Below are 13,631 nucleotides of genomic sequence, written 5' to 3'. Positions count from 1 at the left end.
GACATTTCAGAAAACTTTCAGATTTTACTGCATTCCCTGTTTTTCTTTTCCTTACTGAAAATGGCCAACATGAGAGATTTGCATAACAAATAAACACCTTCAGCAACATTTGGAGCTCCAGTACTCCAGTGTAAATCCAGAGTGACTTCCTAAAGTTGATGGCATTAGGGACAGTTTTAAACCATGGTAATAGTGATCAGAATCTGACCATCATCATACCTTTGATTTTACTGGGGTCAATCTGGATATACCAGGCTCACTGAGATTGGAATCTGGCACTGTTTCCACTGGTGTCAGTCGGGTCACTCTGAATTTACACGAGGGTCACTGAGATTAGAATCCGGCCCTGACTCCATTCATGTCGGGGTTTCCTCCTGATTTTCATGTTGTCTCAGAAGTCAGATATTGGCTCACATTAATCTTGTGCCTTGATTCTGAGTAAAGTCTCCATAGTAGAAAGCGAGGGAGAGCGCAGTGGATTGACACCAGTGTAGCTAAGACATGAGTGTGGCCCACAGATTTCAGAACTCCATTAATTTCTTCTCTTTTTCCTTCCAGGACCGAAATTGGTATTTGAAAACGTGCCCCCATCAACAGGTGGGTTGTGCTGATGACAGCTCTGCTCTGGGAAGACATTTCTGAAAACTTTCAGATTTTACTGCATGTCCCATTCTGCTTTTCCTTACTGTAACCAGAGAACATGAGAGGCTCCCATAACAAATAAACACCTTCAGCCACATTCAGAGCTCAAATACATCAGTATAAATCCAGAGTGACTTCCTGAAGTTAATAGAGATAAGAACAGATTTACACCATGGTAATAGTGATCAGAATCTGACCATCATATCTTTGATTTTACTGGGGTCAATCTGGATATACCAGGCTCACTGAGTTTTGAATCTGGCACTGTTTCCACTGGTATCTGTCGGGTCACTCTGAATTTACACGAGGGTCACTGAGATTGGAATCTGGCACTGTTTCCACTGGTATCAGTCGGGTCACTCTGAATTTACACGAGGGTCACTGAGATTAGAATCCGGCCTGACTCCATTCATCTCGGGGTTTCCTCCTGATTTTCATGTTGTCTCAGAAGTCAGATATTGGCTCCCATTAATTTTGTGCCTTGATTCTGAGTAAAGTCTCCATAATAGAAAGTGAGGGGAGAGCGCAGTGTGTGTGTCTGTGACCCACTCTGTCACATTCTGCTCTGGAACTCAAACACAAAATGGCAGCTCTCGACCTCTACAGCATGAGAAACCTCTGTGAAATAAACAGTCGGGCCAGATTCTGACTCACTTATAGGAGTGTAAATCTGGCCCTTATTGATTTCAGTTCAGTCCACCCAAATTCATACTGTAGTAAATGAGATCTGAATCTAGCCTTGACTCCATTGGTTTCAGTGGGGCTACTCTGGATTACACTGGAGTCACTGAAAAAGGAACCTGGCTTTGATTCATTTGACTTTGTGGAGTCAGTCCGGATTGACATCAGTGTAGCTAAGACATGAGTGTGGCCCACAGATTTCAGAATTCCATTAATTTCTTCTCTTTCCTTCCAGAATTAATACAGATAGCTAAAAACTTTTACTTTCCTCCGCTGGAGACAACAGGAGGTGGGTTTTGCTGATGACAGCTCTGCTCTGGGAAGACATTTCAGAAAACGCTCAGATTTTACTGCATGTCCCATTCCGCTTTCCTTACTGTGACCGGCCAACATGAGAGGCTCCATAAGAAATAAACACTCAACCACATTCAGAGCTCAAATACATCAGTATAAATCCAGAGTGACTTCCTGAAGTTAATAGAGATAAGGACAGATTTACACCACAGTAAACGTGATCAGAATCTGGCCATCATACCATTGATTTTACTCAGGGCTGCCCAGAGTGGGGGACAAGTGGGGCACTTTGCCCCAGGACCTGCAGGGGCCCCACGATAGTTTTGGGGCCCCTGGAGCGGGGTCCTTCACTTGCTCTGGGGGCCCGGAAAACTCTTGCGGGGCCAGGGCCCCCGGAGCTTCTTCCGCTCCGGGTCTTCGGCGGCGGGCCCTTCCGCTCCAGGGCAGAAGGACCCCCCACCGCCAAATTACTACCAAAGCGGGACCCACTGCTGAAGTCCTGGTCTTTGGCGGTAAATCAGCGGGGGCCCTCGCCGTGGGTCTTCATGGCACTTCGCAGCGGGTTCCAGAGCGGAAGGACCCCCCGCCACCGAATTACCGCCAAAGTGGGGGCCCCCCGCCACCGAAGACCCCAAGCCCCCTGAATCCTCTGGGCAGCCCTGATTTAACTGGGGTCAATCTGGGTATAGCATGCTTGCTGAGATTGGAACCTGGCACTGTTTACACTTGTTTCAGTCGGGTCACTCTGAATTTACACTAGGGTCACTGAGATTAGCATCCAGCCCAGACTCATTCATGTTGGGGTTTGCTCCTGATTTTCTTGTTGTCTCAGAAGACAGATATTGGCTAACATTACTCTTGTGCCTTGATTCTGAGTAAATTCTCTGTAATAGAAAGCAATGGAGAGTGCAGTGTGTGTGTCTGTGACCCACTCACATTCTGCTCTGGAACTCCAACACAGAATGCAGCCCAGGACAAGTGTTCCCTGGTTGCATCCTGAACTGGAGTATCTCTGAGCCCTCTGTCTCACCAGCCTGGGCTCCTCTCGCACTGTGATGCTGTGACAAGCTGCGGACCTCTCCTTGTCCTGCACTCACACAACATTCATAGGCAGGTACACTCCTCACTGAGTTACATGAATGCTCTTGCCAGCCACTCATGAAACAACAATAGTGGCTCCAGCCAATTTCCCACAGCTCCTAGCCTTGCAACCTGAACTGTACTGTCCTGCCCTGGTTAGAATCCTGACCAATGTAAGTTTAGTAACCCAGTCCGCCCCATCCCTCAATGTGGAGAGGACATACACAGGTTTTGTTAACTCAGCTAAGATTTTGTCATGCACTTCAGTCACACCACAGTGTTTTACGTAAAATCTAAAACAGATTTATTAACTACAGAAGGATAGATTTTAGGTGATTATAAGTGATAAGTGTACAGAACAAAGTAGATTACTTAAGAAGTAAAACAAAATCACAATCTAAGTTCTATGAACTAGACAGGATTTGAATCAAGCAGCGTCTCACCCTGATGGTACAAACAGTCCACCAATCTTCCATACACAGGCTGGAATTCTCCTCTTTCTTCCTGCCTTGGACCACTTCCCCCAGTTCACTCTTTCTTTCTGAGCTGTTTCCAGGTGTTGAGTTGTGGCAGGGGCATGAGGCCAAGTGATGAAATCACTTCCCCCTGTTCATAGAATCATAGGACTGGAAGGGACCTCAAAAGGTCATTTAGTCCAGTCCCCTGCACTCGTGGGAAGACTATGTATTATCTAGACCATCCCTGACAGGTGTTTGTCCAACCTGCTCTTAAAAATCCCTGATGATGGGAGATTCCACAACCTTCCTAGGCAATTTATTCCAGTGTTTAACCACCCTGACAGTTAGGAAGTTTTTCCTAATGTCCAACCTAAACCGCCCTTGCTACATCCCAAGACCTCATTAGCTTTTTCATGGCCATATCACATTGGCGTGCTCATAGTCATCCTGTGATCAACCAATACTCCGAGGTCCTTCTCCTCCTCTGTTACTTCCAACTGATGCGTCCTCTGCTTATAACAAAAAATCTTATTAATCCCTAAAAGCATGACCCTGCACTTTTCATTATTAAATTTCATCCTATTACTATTACTCCAGTTTACAAGGTCATCCAGATCTTCCTGTATGATATCCTGGTCCTTCTCTGTATTGGCAATACCTCCCAGCTTCTGTGTCATCCACACTTTATTAGCACATTCCACTTTTTGTGTCAAGGTCAGTAATAAAAGATTAAATAAGATTGGTCCCAAAACTGATCCCTGAGGAACTCCACTAGTCACCTCCCTCCAGCCTGACAGTTAACCTTTCATTATGACCCGTTGTAGTCTCCCCTTTAACCAGTTCCTTATCCACCTTTCAGTTTTCATATTGATCCTCATCTTTTCCAATTTAACTAATAATTCCCCATGTGGAACCATATCAAATGCCTTACTGAAATCAAAGGTGTTAGACCCACTGCATTTCTTTAGTCTAAAAATCTGTTATCTTCTCAAGGAGATCAGGTTGGTTTGGCATGATCTACCTTTTGTAAAACCATGTTGTATTTTGTCCCAATTACCATTGACTCACAATGTCCCTAACTACTTTCTCCTTCAAAAATTTTTCCAAGACTTTGCATACGACCAATGGCAAACTAACAGGCCTGTAGTTAGTCGGATCATATTTTTTCCTTTCTTAAAAATAGGAACTATGTTAGCAATTTCTCCAGTCATATGGTACAAACCCTGAGTTTACAGATTCATTAAAAATTCTTGCTACTGGGCTTGCAATTTCATGTGCCAGTTCCTTTAATATTCTTGGATGAAGATTATCTGGGCCCCCTGATTTAGTCCCATTAAGATGTTCGAGTTTGGCTTCTACCTCGGATGTGGTAATATCTACCTCCATATCCTCATTCCTATTTGTCATCCTACCATTATCCCTAAGCTCCTCATTAGCCTCATTAAAGACTGAGGCAAAGCATTTCAGTTTAGATATTGGGCCATGCCTAGATTATCCTTAATCTCCACTCCATCCCAGTGTTTAGCTGTCCTGCTTCTTCTTTCTTTGTTTTCTTCTTATTTATATGGCTATAGAACCATTTTCTATTGGTTTTAATTCCCTTTGCAAGGTCCAACTCTACATGGCTTTTGGCCTTTCTCACTTTTTATCCCTACATGTTCTGACCTCAATACAAGGTAGCTTTCACTTGCTGATCCTCCATCTTCAACTCCTTGTAGGCTTTCTGCTTTTCTCTAATCACGTCTCTGAGATGATTCCAAGTGATAAAACAGACAAAACAAAGTGAATTACTACAGCAAATAAAATAAAGCAAGCAATTCTATGCCTAATACAGTAGGAAAACTGAATACAGATAAAATCTCACCTCTCAGAGATGTTTCATAATGCTTATTTACAGGCTAGCCTCCTTCAGTCTGTGTCCAGCAATCACTCACACCCTGTAGAAGTACTGTCCTTTTGTTCCAGTTTCTTTCAGGCATCCTATTGGGATGGAGGCTATCTTTTGTGCCAGCTGAAGACAAAATAGAGGGGTCTCCAGGGCTTTATATAGTTTCTCTTTTGTGTGTGGAACCCCCTGTGTAGAATCCCCTCTACAAGATGGAGTTTTGGAGTCACATGGGTAAAGTCATATGTCCATGCATGACTTAGTTCTCTACTGAAACTCTTCAAGTACAGAAAGCTCAGATGGACTGGCATCTGTCAAGTCTTGTTGTTAGCTCAAGTGTTTAATTGGGTATAACTTCATTGAGAATAGTCTATTCTCAGTAAGCTGAACCAACTGCTTTTCACTGAGGCTACTTAAAAATCAAACAAGATACATAGCCAATATTCATAACTTCGAATACAAAATGATATATGCATGTAAATAGGATGACTATATCCAGTAGATCATAACCTTCGTAGAGATATGTTACATGGTATATCTAGCATAAACATATTCCAGTCATGTCATATTTACATCTATAAGCATATTTCTATAAAGCATTATGGGGTGCAGCAACAGGGGCTGAAAATTGGACACAATACCCAGATGTGGCCTCTACCAGTGCCAATCAGAGGGGAATAATCACTTCCCTCACACCCTGCTGGCAAGTGCTCCTCCTAATGCAGCCCAATATGCTCTTAGCCTTCTTGGCAGCATGGGCACACTGTTGACTCATATCAAGCTTCTCAGTCCACTGTAATCCCCTGCGGTCCTTTTCTGCAGAATAACTGCTGCCTAGCCAGTTGGTCCGCAACCTGTAGCAATGCATGGGATTCGTCCATCTCTAAGTGTAGGATTCTGCACTTGTCCTTGTTGAACCTCATCAGATTTCTCTTGGCCTAATTCAATTTGAGCTAGGTCACTCTGGACCTCTATCCCTACCCTCCAGAGTATGTACTTCTCCACCCCTATATCTTAGTGTCATCCACAAAATTGCTGAGGATGCAATTCCATTCCATCAATCCAGATTATTAATGAAGATGTTGAACAAACTGGCCCCAGGACAGATCCCTGTGACACTCTCCTTGATATTTCAGCTGCCAACTAGACATGGAGCTGGTTGATCACTACCCGTTGAGCTCAATGATCTTAGCCAGGTTTCATCCATCTTATAGTCCATTTATCCAGCCCATACTTCTTTAACTTCTGAAAGAATATCGTGGGAGACTCGCAATGTCAAAAGCTTCGGTTAATGTCAAGGCTCTATCACATCCACTGCTTTCCCTTCATCCACAGACCCAGTTATCTCCCTCATAGAAGGCAACTCATGTTGGTCAGGCATGACTTGTCCTTTGGTGAATCCATGCTGACTGTTCCTGATCATCTTCCTCTCCTCCAAGTGTTTCAAAAAGGGTTTGCTTGAGGACCTGCTCCATGATTTTTCAAGGGACTGAGGTGAGACTGTAGTTCCTGGATTCTCCTTCATCCCACTTTTTGAAGATGGACACTATATTTGTCTTTTCCAATTGTACAGTGACCTACCTGCCTCATGAATTTTCAAAGATAATGGCCAATGGCTGTGCAATCACATCAGCTAACTCCTCAGCAACCGTCAGATGCATTACATCCGGTCCTTATGGACTTGTTCATGTCCAGCTTTTCTAAATAGTCCTTAATCTGTTCTTTCACCGCTAAGGCTGCTCACCTCCTTCCCATATTGTGATGCCCAGTGCAGCATGTCTGAGAGCTGACCACCTTGTGAAGTGCCACGAGGCAAAAAGCATTGAGTACTTCAACTTTTTCACATCATCTGTCACTAGTGCCTCCCATTCAGTAAGGATCTCCCCACTTTTCTGACCTTTCTTCTTGTTGCTAACGTACCGTAGAAACCCTTCTTGTTACACTTCACATCTCTTGCTAGCTGCAACCCAATTGTGCCTTGGCCTTCCTGATTACACCCTGCATGCTCGAGCAATATTTTTATACTCCTCCCTAGTCATCTGTCCAAATTTCCACTCTTGTAAGCTTCCTTTTGTGTTTAACCTCACCAAGGTTTCACTGTTAATGGTTTGTTGGTCTCCTGCCGATTTGCTATTCTTTCTGCACATTGGGATGGTTTGTTCCTGCACCCTCAATAAGGCTTCTTTAAAATCCAGCCAGCCTCTGGACTCCTTTCCCCTCATATTAGCTCCACGTGGGAAACTGCCCATCAGTTCCCTGAGAGTCAAAGTCTGCTTTCTGGAAGACCAGGGTCTGTTTTGTGCTGCTCTCCTTTCTTCCTTTGTCACGAAGAAAATATTGTTGAAAAGGAACCTCTAGATATTGAACCTGGCCTCTGGTTGCTGCTGGGTCCACCTGAGAGAAGGATTACATGTATAGCTTTATTGTCTGCTGGAGAGTGCAACTTCCAGCTTGGAAGGCATGTACTCACTTTAGCTCTGATCATGGTGTTGGTTTAAAAATAGCAGTGTAGCCACAGTGGTGCAAGTGAAAGTGGGACAGGCCAGCTTCCTGAGTATATATAAATGGGAATGTATTCATGGGAGCTTAGCCCTTTCCACTGCCAGGCTACACAGTTATTTTTAGTGCACTAGCTCCATTAGTGCTAGCATGAGTGTGTCTCCTCAAATGCAAGTTCTGTCTCCCAGCTGAAATACCTGTAATCTCTCCATAAGGACATTCCACAGAGTTTGATTGCAGGGGGAGTTCCTCTGTTCCGCCTGTAACACACCAAAGCAGGGGAGGTCCTGATCAACAAAACATTTTATGTCAGATTCTGATGTAAAGCCAGTGACTCCAGTAAAAACCTGAGTCACCTTACAGTATCCTTTGATCAGAATCTGGCCCTGACTCCACTGACCTCAGTGGGGTCCTTCCAGATTAACACGGGGGGTCAATATCAATCTGAATCATACCTACAGACTTGAGTAGATAGACTGCTGGCATTGCAGAAAGTAACCAAGCTCTGACTTCTGCCCTCTCCCCGACTCTGCGGCTTATAGATAGATCTACCTGTCATGTGTGACACACTTTCCAATTTAGCATAATTCAGCAAAGTGTTGAAGCTGTAACTATATTGATACAAACCAGGTTGAAATTGGCTATGGAGCATCCACACTGCGGGAGTGGGAAAGCTCATTTTAAATAGGGTTTTTAAACTGATTTAAAGTAAAGCTATTTGTAGCATTGAATGCTGACAAGGCTCCAAGGGAGCGTAGAATTCTTATGTGCTAGTGTTCTATGTCTGCTGCTTCTTCGAGTGATTGCATATCTGCATGCCACTCTTGGGTGTGCATGTGCCCTGGAGCACAGTGGTTGGAAATTTCTCCTCAGTGGTACCTGTTGGGGGCAGCTCAAGCACCCACTGCTGCTACATGCCGCTGGCACTGCATTACGCATGTGGGAAATTCTCTTCTCGAAGAAAAAATGATTTACTGACCTTCAGAACTGTTTCTTTCGAGCTGTGTTGCACATGTGCATTCAGTGACCTGGCCTCCCACCCCTCTACATCAGAGCTTCAGGAAAGAAGGAACTGAGGGGCGTACAGTTGGCTTTGCAGACTTTATACCAGTGCTATAGCAGCCCTAGTGGGCACTCACGCAGGGAATACATTCCGTAAACTGAGAGCGCAGGGTGTGCGCACACCAAGAGGAATGCATATATGCAATACATCTCAAAGAACAACAACAGTTACAAAAGGTCAGTAAACCCTTTTTTCCTGTCTACAGAATAATTGACTGTGCTCAGGGGCTGCTGGTGTCCTTGATCACTGCTCCACGGGCTGACTTCCAGGATTTTTCTCTTATTCTCCCCTATTTGCCTGTTGCTCCTGTCTTCTCAGCTTGTCAGCTCCGCCAGGAGTGGGACTGCCTTTTATTCTCAGCATTGTAAAGTGTTGCATCCCATTGGGGTCAAGTTCTCCTCTCAGGGGAGAGCGCCACAATTTCACGAGGAAGTCTCCTTTCCTTCATGCTTTCTCCATGCTGCCTCTCCAGGCTTGGGAGGAGCTCCGTAAACATCTGCAAACCTATCTTGTTGTGTTGGTAGACACGCAGCCGTCCCTCCCGCCCATCAATTTCTGGGGCAGGCTGTGTCTCTTTGCAGTCATGCCCCTGTCAGTGGCACGCTCAGAAGTGCTTCATCTGTAAAGCTGAGGAGCTGCCCAAGGTGGGCCAGGCGGCAGGCCCTGGCGCCAGGCCCTCCCAGGAAAGGTGGGGCAGAGCAGTCGGTTGGCTCTGGCACAGTCCCAGGGCAGAGCAGGCCCAACAGTCCAGGTATCATGGCTTTACACGGTGGACTACCACAACAAACACAGGCCCTTGCAGCCTAGAGTGGGAGGCTGCCACCCCAGGGTTAGGGTGACGGGGGTAGGGGACCGGGCGCACCTATTCCACCAGATGTAGCCCAGGGCCTAACAGTGGCAGAGTGCTCCACCACTGGTCAGCAGGGATCCACCGGCAACAGGCTGACCTAGTATCAGGCCAAAGCCAACCAGACTGTCATCTGGATTCCTGGGCTTCTTCCTACTTTCGCTTGATGGTTACCTCCGTTCTGCGGGTGTGCTCGTCTCCCCGTGGTGGCCAGCGGCAGCCTAACATCTCCTCCGTGTCTCGGTTGACCAGCAGCTCTGGCACGTCCTTTGGTACAGCTGGGGTCACTTTTCGAGCTCAGCACCAAGTGGGATCGTCCGTCTCCCTCAATGGCTCCAGCTCAACTGAGCTTCAGGGCTGCATTTTATACTTCCACATCCTATCCTGCCTAGGTCTCCAGTGGGTGATGCCATTCTTCCTAGCTCTGCAACCCAAGGGAGTGGGTTGTGGTCCCTCATATCAATCTCTGAGGAAGTCACTCCTGTATCCACATTGTCATAGACCAGGACACAAGCAATCAGGCCTAGTAGTCACAGCTGTGGTTGTCATACCCGGCTCAGATGAGTAGAGTCAGGGCCTTGAAGCTGGAGACGAATCAGGAAGTCAAGCCAAGAGGTCCAGACCTTGGAGTCAGTTAGCTAAGGGTGGAGTGCATTAAGCAAAGATCAGGTACAGGCCGGTCCAGTACAGCAGCCAGACAGGGCTTCACCTGGCACTCCTGCCATCCTTCTGTCTTAAATGGTGGTGTAGGCAATCAAAGAAAGTGGACATCTCCTCCAGAGCAGGAGCTTACTGGGTGCAGTGATGGTTGACCAGCCCACGTTCCCTTGCTGATGACCCCTGCGGCTGGTGGTGGCTGTGATGCGGACACTGACCTGGACCCTCAATTCTTCTTTTTAAAAACTCTCATTTGCCATGATGACTATAGTAAAACTCAGCAGCAGCGAGGCTGCTGCTCAGGCTGAGACACGCTATGATGCTAATCAATATTGCCTCTTGTTTCTTGTTCTCCCCTGTCCAGTCTGTCCCGTCACCACCTAGGTGTCTTGTCTTAGATTATTAGTTATTTGGGGCAGGGACTGTGCCTTTTTGTTTCTGTATCTGCATGGCACCTAGCACAATGAATATAATTTGTGACTGGAGCTCTAGGTGCTACAGTAATATCTAAAATAAATAATAATAATATTAGTAATAATAATAATTATACTTTGCCCAGGTGTAAATGACGGAAACAAAGTGCTGATCAGCTCCTCTATTTAAATTTAAGCCCCACTGTTCCAAGGGCTAGAGATTTTGGGCTTCCATTTTTGTTACACCACAAGGCCTAATTTTCATGGGGCAGGTACTCCTCCTTTTGACTATCCCCCTTTAATGTATGTCAGGCTGGGCACCCTGGAAATGTGAAGCATGTTGTGGACATCACTGGTCACTATGGAAATCTTGTTCTTCAATTGAATTGCTGTGTGTTTATTAATAATTCCTTCTCTCACTCTCAGAAATCCTGTGAAGGTGCAACCTCTTTCACTGCTCCCATGGCAGAAGAGCCACAGTGGAAACAAGACTGACCTTACCAGGGATGGGAGGTGTGATGACATCTCAGGAGGTTGTGGAGGCCAGTGCTCTATCTCCTCACGGTTGACCTTACAGCTCTGATCACGTCCATCCTCTAGTCAAGATCCCTTCACTGACTCCATTTTGCGCCTGTATCATACTCAGGAGCCTTGATTCCACTGCAGCCCCTTATACATCTGGCATTAAGCACCACAGGCGCGCATTCACTTAAGTTAAACCCAGGCTTAAGTGTTTTGCTTAGTCAGAAGTTGATCACCTTCAGTTCTGCCCTGGTCACCTTCCCCCTCCACTGCTCCACACAAAGTATGTGACTGTAGGGCTGTCAGAAATTGGATTTTATTTATATTATATAATAATAAATTAATATTGGAAAAAGTGTCTGTTTCCACTGTGGAAATGTTTGTTTTTCATAAAAATCATAATGCCACAAACTGAAAAGTTTTGAGGTTTGGCAAAACAAACATTTCACCCAAAAACTGTATTTTGATTCTGAGAAACGCCTGCTGTCCCTCATGGGAAATATAGTTTGGGTGTCTGTGCTCCCCATTCTCATCTGTGGGCCAGGTCCCAGGATGGACTACCTCTCCCGTAATGCACCACCTCCTTTTGCCCAGAGGGCGAGACATGGTGCATCATGGGAGGTGTTGTCAACCAAACAGAATAAATTGTCTCCTGCCCTTTTTGGCTTCTTTAAAACAGATAAAAGGAGTCTGAAAGGTTTATTTTCGTATAGCTTAGTTTTCTGGATTATTTTTTGCATTGAAACTCCAACCCCTATTTTACATTGCAAGATGTCATGAAAGTGACTGGAGATCTAATGAAATGATGACGGCATGTAACAAGATACCATAGCGATGGGCATGGTAATAGAATAGAACAGGTTTGAAATTTGGTAGGTGAAGAGAAGCGGCTAGAGTATGAACAGAGGATTGATTCTGGGCTTTTACTTAGACTAGAGAAGGCAGGCAATACCCAATGGACAGAAGATGTTCACACCAGTGCTGTGGAGGCAAAGGAGCATCGAGGACTTAATACTTTGGTGGAAATGCCCCTGCAAATCCCCTAGAACAGTGATCTGAGCATACTTTGGAAATAACAAGCTCCTTGAAGCATCAGCGTGACTGCACAAGGGGTGTCCTCAGTCTCACTGCTGTTGGATTACATCAGCAGGAAGATTTCGATGGGGAAAAACAAGAAGCTGCCATAAAGAGATGACATACCAGTAAGATGTAGAGAAATTGTAAACCAGAGGTATGACCAGCTAAGATGTTATGGGATGAAAATAAGCATGACTATTTAAGTCATGTGGATTGATAGAATGCCAAGGGAAGCTGGATATGGAGATTAATGGAATGAGACTAAACTAGGCTGATCAGTTTCGTGTCACCCAGTGACTGGGTCACAAAGATGATAAGACTGAACATGAGGATGCAGCTGAGAGTGAAGTGCTGGAAGAAGTCTGGCTCAACACATCCAGTTGTTATTTGTGTCTGGCAAATGTATACCCACTGAGACAAAAAGCCCAGCTGTACAAGAACAGCGATGTACTTATAATGCTGCGAGATAGGCAGTAAGAGGCAGCAGGTTAAATGCCTACAGGGTTGGCGCTGGAGATGTCTTTAAAGAGTAAAAAGAGGTCTACGAAAGACAGATTTTGAAATGAAAGCATTAGGATAGAAGTAGAAGTCTGTTGTGGCAGACCGATGCAGAAGCTTTTGACTTCACTGGTTCAGACACACACAAAGGATAAGAGGACCTAGTGAAGCTAACACCCAGGAAAGTTCTTTTAGAATTATTTCAGGGTGTCATAAAACATGGACAGGATGATCCAGTGGATACACGGTGTATTTAGATTTTCAGAGGCCCTGACAAGGTCCCTCACCCAAGGCTCATAAGCAAAAATAAGCTGTCACGGAGTAAGAGGAAATTATCATTGATAGTAACTGTTAAAAGATAGGAAGCAAAAGGTAGGAATGAAGGTCAAGTTTTCAGACGGAGAAGAGTTAAATACCAGGAGTCCACAAGGATCATGCTGGGACCAGTGCTGTTTCAATACTGTTCGTAAATGATCTGGAAAAAAGGGGTAAACAGTGAGGTGGCAGAGTTTGCAGACAATAGAAAATTACTCCTTGTTAATGGTCAGCTTTGGACTTAACTAAAGGAGTTACAAGGGAAGTCTACTAAACTGGGTGATTGGAGACGCAAAATGAAGATGATATTCAGTGTTGATAATCCAAAATAATGCACATTCGAAACACAATCCAAACTGGGATTACAAAACGATGGGGTCTCAATTGCTTCTGTTACCACTCAGGAAAAAAGATTTTACAGGTCATTGTGGATAGTTCTCTGGCGTCCACTCAATGAGCAGCGGCAGTCAAAAGTGAACAGGCGTTACGAACCATTGGGAAAGGGTAGATAATAAGACAGAAAAATATCACAATGCCACTAAATGCAATCCGCATGGTGTACACACCTTGAGTATTACGCAGTTCAGTTGCCCCCATCTCAAAACATAGATATGTGAATTGGAAAAGTACAGAAGGACTAACACATATGATTAGCAGTGGAGACAGCTTCCATGTGAGGAGAGATTTATGTGATGGGAGC

Source organism: Mauremys reevesii, linkage group 4 (assembly GCF_016161935.1).
Source record: "Mauremys reevesii isolate NIE-2019 linkage group 4, ASM1616193v1, whole genome shotgun sequence".
Lineage (NCBI taxonomy): Eukaryota > Metazoa > Chordata > Testudines > Geoemydidae > Mauremys > Mauremys reevesii.
This window is presented reverse-complemented; position numbering follows the sequence as displayed.